We start from the raw sequence: 18822 nt of genomic DNA, 5'->3' as shown, positions 1-18822 counted from the left end.
TCCTTTACGTGTTAGATGAAATGCAGGATGTTAACTCTCAAGGGGCTGGAGAAGAGCAGGCAATCTGGCTCCAGTGCATCGAAAGGTCATAATTCACAGCTAGACGCGAACAGCTCACTTCTCCGTCAATATATGGCCCAAGAAAAATATTCCTTTATTTTTCTTAGTAGTTCAAAGGAGATAGTTCATGCCTGTAAAAAATCAAGTCACTTCTTTTCAAAAAGATGTTTCCTCCTTCCCCTTTCCTCTCTCCTTATCATTTCTGGATTCTGAACAACTCTCTTTAAAGAACTTAAGACAGAGCTCCTTAGCTAGTAAAATGAAGTAAGATAAAGTACCTTATTTTCTCTATAAATAAACTTATAATTGCAACTACATTTTACTGCAATTAGCTTAATAATCCAGGTAGCTTACAAAAACATAGTAAGTTTATTACATACATTTCACTCTCATTCTCATACTACGTATCCTTGTAAAAAGAAGACGGAGTAGTGACTTCTTGCAAATGAGGATAATTTAATCACATGATTTGAGGAGACTTCCTGTCTTTCAGGAAGTTCATGAAAGAACTTATAGATTAATTCTAGATTTCTCTGACTCCAGTGAGACCAACAGTCTTTAAAGACAGAAACCTATCTCATTCATCTTTACATTTCTACCACCAATCCAATGCCTTGTACCTAGAAGGTGTTCAATAAAGGCTTGCTGGGTTGAATTTCAAGGTCCCTGAGTGGCACAAATGGTTTGTGTTCAACTATTAACCTAAAGATTGGCAGTTCTAATCCACCTAGAGGATTACAAAGGTCTGGTGATCTGCTTCCATAAAGATTACAGCCAAGAAAATCCTATAGGGCAGTTCTACTCTGTAATACACAGGGTCACCATGAGTTAGGATCACCTCAATGGCAACGGATTTGATTTTTGGTTGGTGTAATGGATTGAACTGTGTCCCCCCAAAATAGGTGTCAATGTGGTTAGGCCATGATTCCCAGTATTGTGTGGCTATCCTCCATTTTGTGATTTTCATATGTGGGTTATAATCTCTGCCTGTGGTTAAAGAGGGTGAGGGTGGGATATAACACCCTTGCTCAGATCACATCCTTGATCCAATGTAAAAGGAGTTTCCCAGGGGTGTGTTTATCTTACAAGAGATAAAAGGAAAGAGAAGCAAGCAGAGAGTGAGGAACCTCATACCGCCAAGTAAGCAGCGCTGGGAGCAGAGCATGTCCCAGGGTTCCCATGTGGAGAAGCTCCTAGTCCAGGGGAAGATTGATAACAATGACCTTCGTCCAGAGCCAACAGAGAGAGAAAGCCTTACCCTGGAGGTGACGCCCTGAATTTGGACTTCTAACCTACTAGACTGTGAGAAAATAAATTTCTCTTTTTTAAAGCCATCTACTTGTGGTATTTCTATTACAGCAGCACTAGATGACTAAGGCAGTTGGTCTGGGTTGAACTGAACAAAGAGAGAGTTGACTATCCAACCAACCATGGCATTCAAGTTTTGAAACAGTCTAGAAATTTTAAGACCATTTGATTGATTATTGTGGAAATCTCAGCCGTGTTAGAAGTTATCCATGAAGAAACACTGCTTAAAGAAAAGTATATTTATGATATCTGATAACACAAGCAATCTATGACATAAACGGAAAAGCAAATTTCACCAATCAAGTATTCTCCTTTGTTTGTCTTTCAGTTAGTCAGTCAGATGCAAAGTTCACAAGACCTTAAAATTCAATCCACTTTCAACTGACCTACATCATATCAAATCATATTAACCCATCTGATACTAAAAATTGGGCAAACTTGAACTTACTGAGAATATTACAGAGCATTCAAAAGAGAACTAATTATAGCTTCTGAAAAATTAATTTAGGGGAAAATTGTCTTTTATCTGAAAAACATACAACTATATTTAGATCAACAATATTAAAAATAAGGCAATGGGTTTCCTGAACAGCCATTTTTCGTAGACTCTATAATCCTTTTTGAATTGCTTAATTATATTTAAATTCAGGACTTAACTAAAAAATATACTAAATATAGAAAAAAGTCTTAATTTTTAAAAGATAATTAGTTGTGAGTGTGTTCTTATTAGCATATCCTATTTAAATTTATTATTTTTAAAGGATTTGTAAGAGGGAAACAGAGAGAGAACTTAAATGACATTACTGTGAATCCTCAGAAACTGAGGTAGCTCTTTTACTTTCTCTATGGAAAAACTTCACAGTAGTTAAGAGCTTGGCTCTTAACCGAAAGGTTGGCAGTCTGAATCCATCAGCCACTCTTTGGAAACCCTATAAAAAAACCCCGATTCTGACTCATAGCAACCCTATAGGACAGAGTAGAACTGCCCCATAGAGTTTCCAAGGAGCACTTGGTAGATTTGAACTGCCGAACTTCTGGTTAGCAGTCATTACACTTAACCACTTCGCCACCAGGGTTTAGTAAAACTTTTTCATATAAGGTTACTGTGAGTCAGCATCGACTAGATGGCAACAGGTTTTCTTTTTTTTTTTTTTAATAGAAGAAGGTCACTGAAGGACTACTGGGAGTGAAACAGAAGTTAAAGTAACAACCAGAAAAAACACACAAGCTAAAGATGCCAATCCCACGTTATCTGTCAGTTTGTCGTATTGTGGTGGTTTTTGTGTTGCTGTGATGCTAGAAGCTATGCCGCTGGTATTTCAAATACCAGCAGGGTCACCTAGGGTAGACAGGTTTCAGCTGAGCTTTCAGACTATGACAGACTAGGAAGAAGGACGTGGCAATCTACTTCTTGAAAAAAATTAGCCAGTGAAAGCCTTATGAACAGCAGCAGAAGACTGTCTGATCTAATGCTGGAAGATGAGCCCCCCAGGTTGGAAGGCACTCAAAATACGACTGGGAAAGAGCTGCTTACTCAAAGTAGAGTTGACCTTAATGGCCTGGATGGAGTCAAGCTTTCAAGATCTTCATTGGCTGATGTGGCATGACTCATAATGAGAAGAAACAGCTGCAAACATGCATTAATAATAGGAACATGGAATGTACAGAGTATGAATCTAGGAAAATTGAAAGTCACAGAAAATGAAATGGAACATATAAACATTAGTGTTCTAGGAATTAGTGACATGAAATGGACTGGTATTAGCCATTTTGAATCAGACAATCATCTGGTCTACTATGCCAGGGATGACAAATTGAAAAGGAATGTCATCACATTCATCAAAAAGAACATTTCAAGATCAATCCTGAAGTACAACATTGTCAGTGATAGGATAATACCCATACACCTACAAGGACAATTAATATGACTATTGTTTAAATTTAGGCACCAATCACTAATGCCAAAGATTAAGAAACTGAACATATTTACCAACTTCTGCAGTCTGAAATTGATACAATCAAGATGTATTGACAATTACTGGTGATTGGAACGTGAAAGATGGAAACAACGAAGAGGGAACAGTGGTTGGAAAATATGGCCGTGGTGACAGAAATAATGCCAGAGATCACATGATAGAACTTCCTAAGACAAATGACTTCTTCATTGCAAATACCTTTTTTGAAAAACATAAACAGTGACTATACACGTGGACCTTGACACATGGAACACACAGGAATCAAACTGAATACATCTGTGGAAAGACACGATGGATGAGCTCAATATCATCAGTCAGAACAAGGCCAGGGGCTGACTGTGGAACAGACCACCAATTGCTCATAAGCAAAATCAAGTTGAAGCTGAAGAAAAATAGAACAAGTCCACGAGAGCCAAAGTATGACCTTGAGTATATCCCTTCTGAATTTAGAAACCATCTCAAGAACAGATCGGACGCATTGAACACTAACGACTGAAAACAGCGAGTTGTGCAAGGACATCATACATGAAGAAAGCAAGAGGTCACTGAAGACAGAAAAGAAAGAAAAAACCAAAGCGGATGTCCGAAGAGACTCTGAAGCTTGCTCTTGAATGTAGAATAGCTAAAGTGAAATGATGAAATTGCTGAACAGAAGATTTCAAAGGGTGGCTTAAAAAGACAAAGTAAAGTACTATTATGAAATGTGCAAAGACCAGGAGGTGGAAAACCAAAAGGGAAGAACATGCTTTGCATATCTCAAGCTGAAAGAACTGAAGAAAAAATTCAAGCCTCGAGTTGCAATACTGAAAGATTCTATGGGCAAAATATTGAACGACACAGGAAGCATCAAAAAAAGAAGATGGAAGGAATACACAGTCACTGTACCAAAAAGAATTGGTCAACGTTCAGCCATTTCAGCAGGTAGCATCTGATCAGGAACCAGTGGTACTGAAAAAAGAAGTCCAATCTGCACGGAAGGCCCTGGTGAAAAACAAGGGTCAGGAACTGATGGAATACCAACGGAGATGTTTCAACAAGTGGATGCAGCAAGCTAGAAGTACTTACTTGTCTATGCCAAGAAATTTGGAAGACAGCTACCTGGCCAACCGACGAGAAGAGATCCATATTTATGCCCATTCTGAAGAAAGCTGATCCAACAGGATGCAGAAATTATCAAACGATATCACTAATATCACACACAAGTAAAATTTTGCTGCAGATCATTCAAAAGTGGCTGCAGCAGTATATCAACAGGGAACTGCCAGAAATTCAAGCTAGATTCAGAAGAGAGATGGAACGAGGGATATCATTCCTGACTGCAGATGGATCTTGGCTAAAAGCAGAGAATACCAGAAAGATGTCTCCCTATGTTTCACTGACTATGCAAAGGCATCTGACTGTGTGGATCATAACAAATTACGGATAACATTGTGAAGAATGGGAATTCCTGAACACTTAATTGTGCTCATGAGGAACCTGTACATAGATCAAGAGGCAGTCATTTGAACAGGACAAGGGAATACGAAGTGGTTTAAAATCAGGAAAAGTGTGCATCAGGGTTGTATCTTTTTACCATACTTATACAATCTGTATGCTGAGCAAACAAGCAGAGAAGCTGGACTACATGAAGAACAATGCAGCATCAGGACTGGAGGAAGACTTATTAACCTGCATTATGCAGATGACACAACTTGCTTGCTGAAAGTGAAAAGGACTTGAAGCACTTACTGATGAAGATCAAAGACCACAGCCTTCAGTATGGGTTACCCCTCAACATAAAGAACACAAAAATCCTCACAACTGGACCAACGAGCACCATCATGATAAACGGAGAAAAGATTGAAGTTGTCAAGGATTTCATTTTATTGGATCCATCATCAACACTCAAGGCAGCTGCAGTCAAGAAATCAAATGATGCACTGCATTGGAGAAATGTGCTGTAAAAGACCTCTTTAAAGTGTCGAAAAGCAAAGATGCCACCTTAAGGACTAAAGTGTGCTTGAACCAAGCCATGGTATTTTCAAGCACTTCATATGCATGTGAAAGCTGGACAACGAATAAGGAAGACAGAAGAAGAATTGATGCCTTTGAATTATGGTGTTGGCAAAGAATGTTGGATATACCATGGCCTTTGAATTATAGTGTTGGCAAAGAATGTTGGATATACCATGGCCTTTGAATTATTGTGTTGGCAAAGAATGTTGGATATACCATGGCCTTTGAATTATTGTGTTGGCAAAGAATGTTGGATATACCATGGCCTTTGAATTATAGTGTTGGCAAAGAATGTTGGATATACCATGGCCTTTGAATTATTGTGTTGGCAAAGAATGTTGGATATACCATGGCCTTTGAATTATTGTGTTGGCAAAGAATGTTGGATATACCATGGCCTTTGAATTATAGTGTTGGCAAAGAATGTTGGATATACCATGGCCTTTGAATTATTGTGTTGGCAAAGAATGTTGGATATACCATGGCCTTTGAATTATTGTGTTGGCAAAGAATGTTGGATATACCATGGCCTTTGAATTATAGTGTTGGCAAAGAATGTTGGATATACCATGGCCTTTGAATTATTGTGTTGGCAAAGAATGTTGGATATACCATGGCCTTTGAATTATAGTGTTGGCAAAGAATGTTGGATATACCATGGCCTTTGAATTATTGTGTTGGCAAAGAATGTTGGATATACCATGGCCTTTGAATTATAGTGTTGGTAAAGAATGTTGGATATACCATGGACTGCCAGAAGAAAGAACAAATCTGTCTTGGAAGAAGGAGAGCCAGAGTGTTCCTTAGGAGGATGAGCAGGCTTAGTCTCATGTATTTTGGACATGTTATCAGCAGAGATCAATCGTTGGAGATGAACATCATGCTTGGTAAAGTAGGAGGTCAGTGAAAAAGAGGAAAACCCTCAACAGGATGGACTGACACAACGGCTGCAACAATGGGCTCAAATTTTGTAAGACTGTGAGGATGGTGCAGGACCAGGCAGTGTTCTGTTCTGTTGTATACAGGGTCGCTGTGAATCAGAACCAACTCCATGGGCCTAATAACAACAGCAAAGAAGCCAATATGGCTCCTGTTAGTATGAATGGCAAGACAGAAATAGCATTGCAAATCTTAAACTCTTTTAAAGAACAACGCCAGCTTGCGGTGTAGCCAACTTCCTATTTGCAGAGTACCTGCATGAACATAATATTCTTTCTATCACAACACCATCACACACGCTTGCACCCATGCACAGACACACATGCAAACATGCAATGAGAAGGCAGTAAATGACTACCTTGCAACTTCCAACCTCAAATGGCTGTCAGAATAAGTATCATGTATTTCACCTTTTCAGGGAACTAGAAAGAAGACCACATAAAGCAAGGGAGACAGCCGATCCATTTGAGGGTTCCCTGTTTAAGGAACCCACATTGATCAACTTCAGATAACTGCTTATCAAATTATGTTAGGCCTTTTATCTCTGGGGGAAGAGTTCAAAGGTCAGGAAATGGTTATCACAGCATATATTAGCTAGAAAAATGTACTGTGGTCTAGGGAACACATGCATTCTTCAGAACAGGTGCAGTGGAAGGCGGTCTAATTTAAAAAGTCACTGCTAAAGACAGAATGCTAAATAAAAGAAGCCAGACACAAAAGGGTACTTGCTTGCTTTGGGATTCCATCTACACATAGTGCAGATATAGGTCACAGTAATCTATGCAGCTAAAAATCAGGATGCTGGCTACATTTGCCGGTAGTGACAGGAAGGGACCACAAAAAGGCTTTTGCAAAGGTTGTAATGTTCTGCTTCTTGATCCCACCATGAGTTCCATGGATGTGTTCACTTGGTGAAAATTCATTAGGCTGTACGCTTAGGATTTCCATAGTTTTCAGCATGTACATTAATATGAACAAAAAGTTCCAAACAGTCACCATCAGGTAATTAAGTCTACCGTCTCTCAAGTCTTCCTTTCTCCTAACACACACACACACACACACACACACACACACATACCTAAGTATGTTCTCAGTGAGCAGAGACAAAAGTAAGTGGATAGAGAGGGGTTTTGCCCTTTACGGACTCCCCCCCGGGCGGCGCAAATGGCTAAAGCTCTAGGCTGTTAACCGAACGCCTGGGGTCCAAGCCCACTCAGAGACACCTTGAAAGAAGAGCCTGGAGATCTAATTCCAAAAAAATCAGCCATTGAAAACCCTACAGAGCTCAGTTCTACTCTGACACACATGGGGCAGCCATGAGTCAGAACTGACTCAACAGCAACTGGTTAGTGGTTTTGCCCTTTATGCTCTGATTTTCGAGAGGTCGTGACTTTAAACATTTACAAAGGAGAGAACAGTCAAAAGCCAAATTTTTACATCCTACGTAAATTTTTTAAAAATATCATAACACTAGCTGTTCTGTACAGAAGGCAGGCTCAGAGAGGCGAGGAAAATTCCCTAATCTCACAGCCAAGAGAAGGATGGGGATTTTGAACTTGGATCTGTCTGACCTCAAAGCCACCTGCTTTGTAGCACAGGGGGTAAGTCAGTGGCTGCTTCCAGTGAGACCAGTGCAGAGTCTGAGAGGCCATCTGGTCTACTCATTCACCCAGTGCAGAAATCTGAGAAAAAACGTTTCTGAGGGGTCTTCTCCTTCCATACGATCTGTGCAAATATACAAGAGCAAAAACTAACCCCCAAAAGGCAGAGCTAAACTCCTTTCAGTAAAAGCAAGTTGCAAAAAGTTCTAGAGAATTTCTAAACATCATCTGTTCTGAAGGGTATGAAGATTCTTAATGGAATAGGTGGGTAACAAAGAAAGGATAGCCACTTGGGAAGACAGCAATTTTTTTTTCCCTTCTCTTACATGTGCTTTTATTTTAAAAACATTTCTTGGACACTAGTATATGTCAGGCACTAAGAATATGATGGAGGCAAATGCCCTGGCCACCAAAAATCCTCCCTAAGGTCCTTGAGTGGTGCAAATGGTTTGCGATCGGATAGTAACTGAAGGGTTGGCGGTTCAAACCCACCCAGCAGTACTGTAGAAGAAAGACCTAGTGATCAGCTTCTATAAAGAACAACTCTATGGAGTTTTTCTACTCTGTGACACATGCGGTCACCATAAGTCAGAATCAACTCAGAGACTACAGGCATGTGAAGAATAAAGAAATAAGGCAATAGAATATTTATGATGAAGTAAAAATGTGGAAAGAACAAATCCTCTTGCTGGGAATGAGAGGCCCTGAGTAAGAAATACTCTCTCATTCTAAATCTTCCATCATCAGACAAAGGATTCTGATGGCACAGGCTGAAGTGGAGTTTAATACATATGGTGTGGGTACGCTAAATAAACAAGGATTCAACTACAGTTTTCAGATTCACACCAAGCCCTTACTTTCAGTTGGGTTCTACTGTCATGTCGTTGTTGGGTGCTGTTGAGTCAGCTCCGACTCATAGCGACCCTATGTAAAAAAAAAACAAAACACTGTCCGGTCCTGCGCCATCATCACAATCATTGTTATGTTTGAGCCCATTGTTACAGCCGCTGTGTCAATCCATCTCGTTGAGGGTCTTCCTCTTATTCACTGACCCTCTATCTATTGTCATGAACCACAAAAGAGAAAAACAAATGATAAGCAGAGGCAACAAATACCCTACTAGAACCATAAGCTTCCACTCTCCTGAACAATGGCCAGTTCACTGTTTCTATGAATACAGCCTTCCTTTTTTAAAGAAAATAAAACACTCTCTTCTTCTCTTTTTAGCAATTCATCTTTGTCCAGGTTCTCCTCTGCTTATACTTATTAAGCCACACAGTAGCTTAGAAGAGGGGGGCCACCAGAATAAATATTTCTTCTGCCTTTAGGACTAACCAAAGCATTGCTGCTGATGGAGATCCCTATAATTTTTTCAGGAGACTCTTCATCTTTGCTCTTGAAAGTTTGATATTTTAATTCTAACTTCAAATTAGCAAGCAGAAGACAGGCTAAAAAGGAAAAAGAGTCTTGATTTTCATGCTATAGACATTAAAACGTAAAACCTAGGTGTGATGGAGACAGACGGCATCTTACGGTTAGTTGTTCCTTCTTTGTATTCCATTAGTAGCCATGATCAGTAATCATTTGCCATGGAGTTGACTCCAACTCATGGCAGCCCCACTGCGCTCCATAGGGTTTTCAATAGCTGATTTTTCAGAAGTAGATCTCCAGCCCTTTCTTCCGAGGCACCTCTGGGTGGATTCAAACTTACCAGCCTTTTGATCAGCAACCAAGCTCATTAGCTGTTTGCGCCACTCAGGGACTCCGAAAGTATAAATTTGAAAGACACTGCTTCAAATGTCTATTAGTATCTCATTTCTCAGAGTTAAATTTAGTTCTCAATCATTTAAGCCCTACGGGCTTATTCTCTATACTAAGATTTTAGTTGTATCAAACTTGAATTGACTGGGTGTCTTTAGAAGGAAAATAAGCCATTGGAAAAACCTTGATCCCTAGACTCTGGCATTTCTCTTGAGTGAGCAATTCTTATTGCCACACTAATTAAGTAAAACATAAAGGCTTTCCCTAGGCATTTCACCAGGGACCTCTCCTTGTAGATCTTATTCTATGAAATCCGTGAAATGCTAGGAGACGTATTAAATCCCAGCTGCAATGCTAAGCATGTATGGAATACATAATTAATTCCGAAAGATAATATACTTAATACTTGAAATATTAAAGGCTCAATTCTCAGTCTAGGAGACGAGCTTCGGCTTCGAAAGAAAAGCAATAGAGATTGGGTATGGCGGTGGCGATTTTTGTTTGCCAGCTGGAAAATATCAGTTATCCGCAACTAAAAGGTATATGTCTGTATGGACAGCAGTAAAGCTCTCCATGATAGATAAATAGAGGGAGAGGAAAGAGAGGGAGAAAAGAAATGAGAGAGTGGGAGACCGAACTTGAGACCGATTGTGGCCTGTGGTTCTCTAAGAAAGTAAAAGATACATTTGGTTGAAATCATTTTGCACCCCAAATATGTAACAGACGTGAGCAGTTCCCTCTGCTATTTCCTGGTCAAAGCCTATTATTCAATTTATCCCAGTTAAATCTGATCTTAACTGTAATTACCATGCAATGCTCAAACTCAATCCAGACCTTTCAGTTCGGGTATCCCTAAAAAAAAAAAAAAAAGACCAGGATCTCAAATAATTCCCTCATACAGCCTCCAAGAACACCTGAATGTTAGCCTACTGGGAATGCATTCTCCTTTATGATTTTATGCTGTATGAAATAAATTAATCACCTTAGAAATGAATGAGTAGGATCCATAATAAACAGCTCAAGTAAGACAAACCTGGAATCTGCCAAATAAACTAATTTAAATAAATTCATTTTAACCAATTTTTATTGAGACTTGAATACACACAGGGCACTGGGGTTTGGAATGTGGAAATGAGTGAGGTAGAATCCCTGCGTTGAAGACCATTCTCTGACGGACTCCAACTAGGGAAAAATCAGTGACTGGGAAAAAACAAACAACACTGGCTGTAGCTAAGACCATACATACATTAAATAAAAATAGAATCTCTTACTAGACATTTTATGAAACTGTTGTTGTTGATAGTCGCCATCAAGTTGGCTTTGACGTTTAGATATTATTTGTGACACGTTGTTGAGACGTTTAACCATTCTCTCTACTACTTATCCACTGCAGTTTCTCCTGTGTCCCATTAAGTCTGAACCGGAACTTCTCTTCAAAGCTAAGCCTCTGTAAATAATTATTTACAAAGCATATCCTAAATCCTCTACACGTTGCTGTTGAGTCGATTAGCAACCCTACAGGACAGAGTAGAACCATCCCATAGGGTTTCCAAGGCTGTAAATCTTTATAGAAGCAAACTGCCACATCTTCCTGTCACAGAGCAGCTGGGAGGTGACAACCATCAGCCTTCCGGTTAGCAGCTGAGTGGTTAACCCGTGCGCCATAAGGTGTTTCAGGGTATATAAATAATGAAAAGAGATCACGAAAACCCCCCTCTGCTGAGAAGCTGTTATTTCATTTTCAGGAAGTATCACTCAATTCTCCAAAATGTATCAGCAAGTTACATTAATCAGACGACTGGAACACCAGCCTTGACAGTCACAGTGAGCAGCAGTGGTAACAGCCCTTGGGCTGGAATCCCTTTGGGTTTTTCCATCGGCACAGGTGAGTGGCAAGTCAGCTGCCCAGGAATGATCCCTATCCTGCTGACTTCCTCTGTCCTTCATGAATATGCTTCTCTGGTACACACAGACACTGTGGGTGTGCACCGCCCCACTGCTCAGTAAGCGGCATCGTGTCTACCCATGAAAGCCCAGTGCACATCCAACTTCTTCTCGAAGCTAATGCCATCGCCCCAGCCCATGCTGATCTTTTGTTGTCTTGAATGCCTACTGCATTTACAAACATCACTATCAAATTTACTAGCAAGTCGTTTCCTACTTATTTCAAACATGGGTTTATAATCCTCAAACTTATGAAGTAGCTCAGGTCAATATCATGAGCACTTATTTAGTGCCTAGGCATCTACATGTCCTCTTTAAGTGGATGGTGTTGTTGTTAAGTGCCATCGAGCCAATTTTTGATCCACAGACAGAGTAGAGCTGCCCCACAGGGTTTCCTAGGCTGTAACCTGCACAAGCAGATTGTCAAGTCTTTCTCCTGCAGAGCCGCTGGCTGGGTTCAGACTACCAACATTTCGGTTAGCAGCCAAGCACTTAACAACATGTAACACCAAGAACGGAAAGACATGGTACTGCGTCCTCAAGATGCAGTCAGTTTAATGAGGGAGTCAGACAAACCTGGCACATACAGTATCTGAAACAAGTGAAAAAGCAAGCATAAGAAATGCTTAGGCAATTCAACTAAGAAGTCAATACTATATTTTCATGCTTCAAAAAAGAAAGCAAAGGGAGAAGGAATGGTTAGCAGGTAAAGCTAGTGAAAGGGAGACAAGGACCACCACAAGTTTGGGCTGACTTTCCTTAAGGAGTCCTGCATGTCTTCCCTCACCATGGTCCAAGCAGAGGTGCGGGGATTCCAACTTCTCACCCAGCTAAACTACTAGGGGTTATGTGTGATGGCTAAAACCAAGAGCACTATCACTTAAGCAACAACAGTTCGACCTTTTCTCTCTTCCCCAAGTGCTGACCTGGAGCTCCTAAAGCCACACATGCCTTCAGCCCATGGGTGTGACGCTAACGTAGGTCCAAACAGTGCCTTAGAGATACCTGGAAAACCAAATCACTTGACTCATGCTCAAGTGTGTCCTCTCAGAAAATAAAAGTTAAATCCAGTGCCTGCAACACCGTTTCGTTTTTTAGTAAGAGCTTTTACAACCAGAGTGCTCATTAGAAGCAAGGATGGCAAGACTTCGTCTCAGGTACTTTGGACATGTTATCAGGAGGGACCAGTCCCTGGAGAAGGACATCATGCTTGGTAGAGGGTCAGTGAAAAAGTGGGAGACCCTCAGTGAGATGGAATGACACAGTAACCGCAACAACAGGCTCAACCATGACAATGAATGTGAGGACGGCGCAGGACCAGACGGTGTTTCGTTCTGTTGCACATAGTGTCGCTACGAGTCAGAACCGACTCGACAGAACCTAACAACAACATCATCTCTCGATGCTTTTCTTCTTTGTTTGGAAAGAGTAGACTACACCTTTCTACAAATTCCACGTCATCTGTTCGCTTTCTGATAACCTGACTTTTGTTTCAATTCCAGCCCTCAACTCCACTGAAATTGTTTCAATGTAAAAATAATGCCAAATACCGTACACTAGGTCCTCTCTTCATTACCAGCCCCCTTCTACTGTCTGTGATGTTCTCTCCTGGTTCTCCATTCTAAATCCTGCTTCTCATCAGTTATTTTTTGTGGTCTGACAAAAGCCTCAGGCTGAAGCATCAGCGGGCTGCAACAAGAAGCATTTATTTTTTACACAACTGCAGGGCTCAGCTCAGGCTCAGCTGATCTCAGCCAGGCTGGCTCCCGTATCTGCACATTGGCCGGGGCTCTGCTCAAGGCTAGACTGGACTGAAGCACACTGGCTGGGGCACCCGCTCTCTTGCTTCTGCCCCTCCGCTGGAGGACCAGTGGGCTAGTGCATCTGTGCCCTTCTCATGGTGACGGCAACGGTGTAAGGGCAAGGAAGACAAGCATGGCCTCTCGAGATCTTGGGTCTGAACTGGTGACCCTCCACTACACCTCAGAGTGCTGGCCAAAACAAGTGACACGGATGAGCCCAGATTCAAGGGGTGGAGAAACAGACTCTTGTCTCTTTAATAAAACTGTAAATTTACAGGGCAGGGGGCATGGATATAGGAAGGGTTAAAATTGAAGAGCAGTGCTATTAATTTACATGTGTGCATATATATGTATATGTGCGTGTATACATAATATGAAAAAAAAATTGCCATCAAGTCGATTCCAACTCATAGCTACCCTATAGGACATAGTAGAACTGCCCCATAGGGTTTCCAAGGAGCACCTGGTGTATTCAAACAGCCAACATTTTAGTTAGCGGTGTAAACAGTTAATGTGCTTAGCTGCTAACATAAAGATTGGAGGTTCAAGTCCACCAGGAGGCACCTCAGAAGAGAACCTGGTGATCTACTTCCAAAAACTTTATGGCCAGTTCCACTCTAACACACATGAGATCTCCGTGAGTCAGACTTGACAGCAGCTAGTTTACAGGAATTAAATAACATGCCCAAGCCACAGAGCCAGTGAGTCACAGAGCTGTGATTTCCTCCCCTTTCCCTCTTCAAAGGACAGTGAGGCTACGCTGCCAATTTTCTTCTCTTATCCCTAAACCATATAAACACAGAGAGATGCTGGTTCGTCCACTTCGAGAGACAAAAACAGAAAACATTTAGAAAGATTAAAGTGCTAAGGTTTCAATACATCACCTTCACCTTAGGGCTTTGCATCTCAGGGCCAAAGTGACAGGAAAAAGCATGACCCAAAGGGATGAATCTTTAAATTCTCTAATGACAGAATTTAAAGCATCGCCGTGGTTACATGTTGTGGTAGGTAAAAAAAAAAAAAAGCCTCCCTCAAATTATAACATTTAGAAAATTGCCTATTTTGCGTTTTGAAACAAAAGCTACATGGTCTCATTTTTTATTGCACAAATTTGGAGTAATTTCTGACTAACAAGTCACTTTTAAGTTGCTTTCTATGCATGTTCCTTCAGAAATCCAATTACAATTCCATTATTGGGAAGAATAAATTAGAAAGTGAATAGATGCTTGCATAAAATTACCATACTAATGGTTTTCCTTGCATTGATAAGCAAATTTCTTTTGATATCAGGAACAGTTCATACAAAGATGTTCGTTACAGACACCCGAATTGGTAGATGCTGCACACTGATCATATAGCATCTGACACTTGCCCAACTTCAGAGAGACTCATCAGTCCTTTACTGATGAGACTACAGACTGAAAAATGCTTCTTTTGGATATGCCCAACCCAGTGCCGTCGAGTTGATTCGGTTCTAGCGAAACTGTAGGGCAGAGTAGAACTGCCCCATAGAGTTTACAAGGAGCGCCTGGTGGATTCGAACTGCCGGCCCTTTGTTTAGCAGCCGTAGCACTTAACCACTGCGCCACCAGGGTTTCCAGAAAGTCTTTGATTTGTAGCCACAAAGTTATGGCACATCCTCAAATGCGTGATAATGACCGGGTTTTTCTGATGTACTTGGCTTTTCCCAATTTGACTTCCAAGCTTTGAGATTGAGAAAAATAAGACACTTTGGCATAGGTCAACGTGGAAGTAAATTATAATTGTTCCTTCCTGTGTGTGACTTTTAACCCATGAGAAAATCTGCAAGCATACCATACGACGTTAGAGAAGACTCACAAGGATTAGATGCAGAATCGTCTATCAGCCAAGTCTATAATTTTTTCTGCGGGGGCAGTGGTGGTTCAGTGCCAGAATTCTCACCTTCCATGTGGGAGACTCAGGTTCGATTCCTGGCCGAGGCACCACAAGCAGAGTCACCACTTGTCTGTCGGTGGAGGCTTGCATGTTGCTATGACGCTGAACAGTTTTCAGCAGAGCTTCCAGACTAAGATGGACTAGGAAGAAAGGTCTCTTCCAAAAACCTGCCAATAAAAACCCTCTAGCTTACAATGGTCCACTGTGCAGGAGGTCACCATGAGTTGGGGGCCAATTGATAAGCAAAACTGTCTAATTTTCTTTGAGCAAAGTGGTCATATGGATTTTGGAACTGCACTTAAAATTCAAGCACACATTCATTTAGAAACTGGAGCTAAGCAAATATCCTGCTTTTACCTCTTCTACTTCGGAAAAAAAACTATAATTTGAATTCAGGAAGGGAATCACAATGCCAGAATTTCATAATATATTCTTTTATATTCTCATTATATTGGGTAAAAGGGTATGGCACTTTTTGAACAGTGTCACATTAGTCTACATAATTTGTTTTGAAGGCAATATCCCTGCTAAATGGAGTGAAGGTAATTTGTAGTCATCACTCAAAAGAAAGACTCCTTGCTCAGCAATCTTCCCCTAACATACCATCAATAAAGACATCTGAATCTCACCCACTTGAGGTCCACGTTGTGGGATAATTTCACCGCAAGTTGACCACATGACCTACAGCTCTGACTATAGCTCTGACTCATGGTGGCTTTAGAGTTCTTGACTTAAGCTCCACAACCCTTTATCTTCCCCACCTAGTGGTTTAACTGGAAGACAATGGTGTGAAACACTCCAAAGAGGATCAGAAGGGGAATACCAAAAGCATAGGAGTTCTAAGTACTCCGAACATTCAGAAATCCAAGCCTGCATTATATCTCCATGGGAGGAAAAACATCATGCATATGTTTGGTCAGAAAAGAAAATAATTTCTGAACCGTGTCTCTTAACCCCTCACTATGGATCCCTGCAATATGCCCTTGTACTAATAAACCCACAGTTGGATCTCAAGACAAGAGACTTGCTTACAAGAAGGCATTCAGATGTGTTATAAAACATAAACAAGTCAAAAGTGGAGAGCAAAGTAAGGAAATATGAAACACACTATAAATCACCAGGGCTGGGGACTCAGCTGTGAAAATACCTTGTTAAAGTCTCCCAGTTTTGATTAAAAAATAAAACATATATTCAAAAACAGCCATGTTTGAAGTCCACCACCGCTAAAAGACAAAATGAAGCCTTTAGGGAACTTTCCAGAAAGAAATCCATGGAATGTTTAGGAAAATAAAGTTCTGTTGATCTCATGTTTGAAATCTCACTTTAAGCTGAAATGTAAGTGCCTACTGACAAACTCAATTTGAAGAAAGTTTACTTAGGTTGGAGATACCATAGAAGTAACAATATCATCTTGCATGCTGTCTGTTATGGATTGAATTGTGTCCCCCAACAATGTGTTGTAAACCCTAACCCTTATACCTGTGGTGAAACACTGGTGGCACAGTGATTAAGAGTTACAGCGAGCTATAGCTGATAACCAAAAAATAGTGCAAATCTACCAGCCGCTCCTTGAAAACCCTATGAGGCAGTTCTGCCCTGTTCTATAGGGTCACTATGAGTCAGAATTGAGTCAAAAGCAACAAGCTTGGGGTGTTTTTTGTTTTTATACCTGTGGTATGTTTCAACAAATGAATGCAACACTGAAAGCACTCACTCGTCTATGCCAAGAAATTTGGAAGTGAATTATCTGGCCAACAGACTGGAAGAGATCCACATTTGTGCCCATTCCAAAGAAAGGTGGTCCAAGAGAATGTGGAAATTATCGAACAGTATCAATACCACACACAAGTAAAATTCTGCTGTAGATAATTCAGAAAGAGTTGTAGCGGTACATCCACAGGGAACTGCCAGAAATTCAAGCCAGATTCAGAAGAGGACATGGAACATGGGATATCATTGCTGATGTCAGATGGATCCTGGCTGAAAGCAGGGAATATCAGAAAGATGTTTACCTGTGTTTTATCAACAATGCAAAGGCACTGATTGTGTGGGTCATAATCATAACAAATTATAGAGTGCATTGCAAAGAATAGGAATTCCAGAGCACTTCATTGTGCTCATGAGGAACCTGTACATAGACCAACAGGCAGTCATTCGAACAGAACAAGGTGATACTGAGTGGTTTAAAATCAGGAAAGGTGTGTGTCATGGCTGTATACCTTCACCATACTTATTCAGTCTATATGCCAAGCGAATAATCCAAATAGCTGAAATTATATGAAGAAGAACATGGCATCAGGATTGGAGGAAGACTCAACCTTGCCTGCTGCAAGTGAAGAGGACTTGAAAAACTTACTCATGAATATCAAAGACTACAGCCTCCAGTGTGGATTATATCTCAACATAAAGAAAACAGAAATTCTCACAACTAGACCAATAAGCAACATCATGATAAATGGAGAAAATACTGAAGCTGTCAAGGGTTTCATTTTAGTTAGATGTACAATCAACGCCCATAGAAGTAGCAGTCAAGAAATCAAATGACACTCTGCATTGGGCAAATCTGCTGCAAAAGACCTCTTTAAAGTGTTAAAAAGCAAAGATGTTACTTTGAGGACTAAGATGCATCTGTTCTACGCCATGGTATTTTCAATTGCCTCATTTGAATGGGAAAGCTGAACAATGAATAAGGAAGACCAAAGAAGAATTGATATATTTGAATTATGGTGCTGGTGAAGAATATTGAATATACCATGGACAGCCAGAAGAATGAATAAATCTGTCTTGGAAGAAGTAGAGCCACAATGCTCCTTAGAAGCAAGGATAGCCAGTCCCTGGAGAAGGACATCATCCTTGGTAAAGTAGAGGGTCAGCAAAAAAGAGGAAGACCCTCAACAAAATGGACTGACACAGTGGCTGCAACAGTGGGCTCAAACATAGCAACCGACTCAACAGCACCTAACAACAACTTTCCTGTGGTTATCATCCCATTTGGAAATGAGTTTTCTTTGCTATGTTAGTGAGGCAGTATTAGTGTATGGTATGTCTCTTTTGAGATAGAAAAAGAGCAGACTGAGTAAGCAACAAGGCAAGAAAGCAGAGATGGGGGAAGACAGATGCCATATCACATGAGATCTCCAAGGAACCAAGAAACAGAAGCTAAAAAGAGACAAGGGCCTTCTCCCAAAGCCAACAGAGAGAGCCTTCCCCTAGAGCTGGTGCCCTCAATTTGGACTTCTAGCTGTTAAACTGTGAAAAAATAAATTTTTGTTTGTTAAAGCCACCCACTTGTGGTATTTCTGTTACAGAAGCACAAGATAACTAAGACACTGTCCTCTGTTCTTTGTTCCAAATGGAAATGCTGAACTTTGAATGTATTGAAGCAAATCAGACTAGATATAAATCAGTACCCAGCGTATTTTGACTAAAAACCTGAGCATATTAACTTGGGATCTCATTGCCAACATTGCTGCCTGGGTTGTATTTGCAGCTACTGGGGAAGATATATGCCTTTAATTA

At 40.6% G+C, this 18822-nt stretch overlaps 1 protein-coding gene across 1 annotated transcript in view; it reads right to left on the bottom strand.

The window, feature by feature from the left end:
- The window catches only part of PID1 (phosphotyrosine interaction domain containing 1), a 262026-nt gene that overhangs the window by 64262 nt on the left and 178942 nt on the right, over window positions 1-18822 (bottom strand). The window lies entirely within an intron of this gene.

The sequence above is a fragment of the Loxodonta africana genome, chromosome 6, assembly GCF_030014295.1.
Source record: "Loxodonta africana isolate mLoxAfr1 chromosome 6, mLoxAfr1.hap2, whole genome shotgun sequence".
Classification (NCBI taxonomy): Eukaryota; Metazoa; Chordata; class Mammalia; order Proboscidea; family Elephantidae; genus Loxodonta; species Loxodonta africana.
Note: the sequence above shows the minus strand (reverse complement) of the source record. Positions and strands in the feature narration are given on the sequence as shown.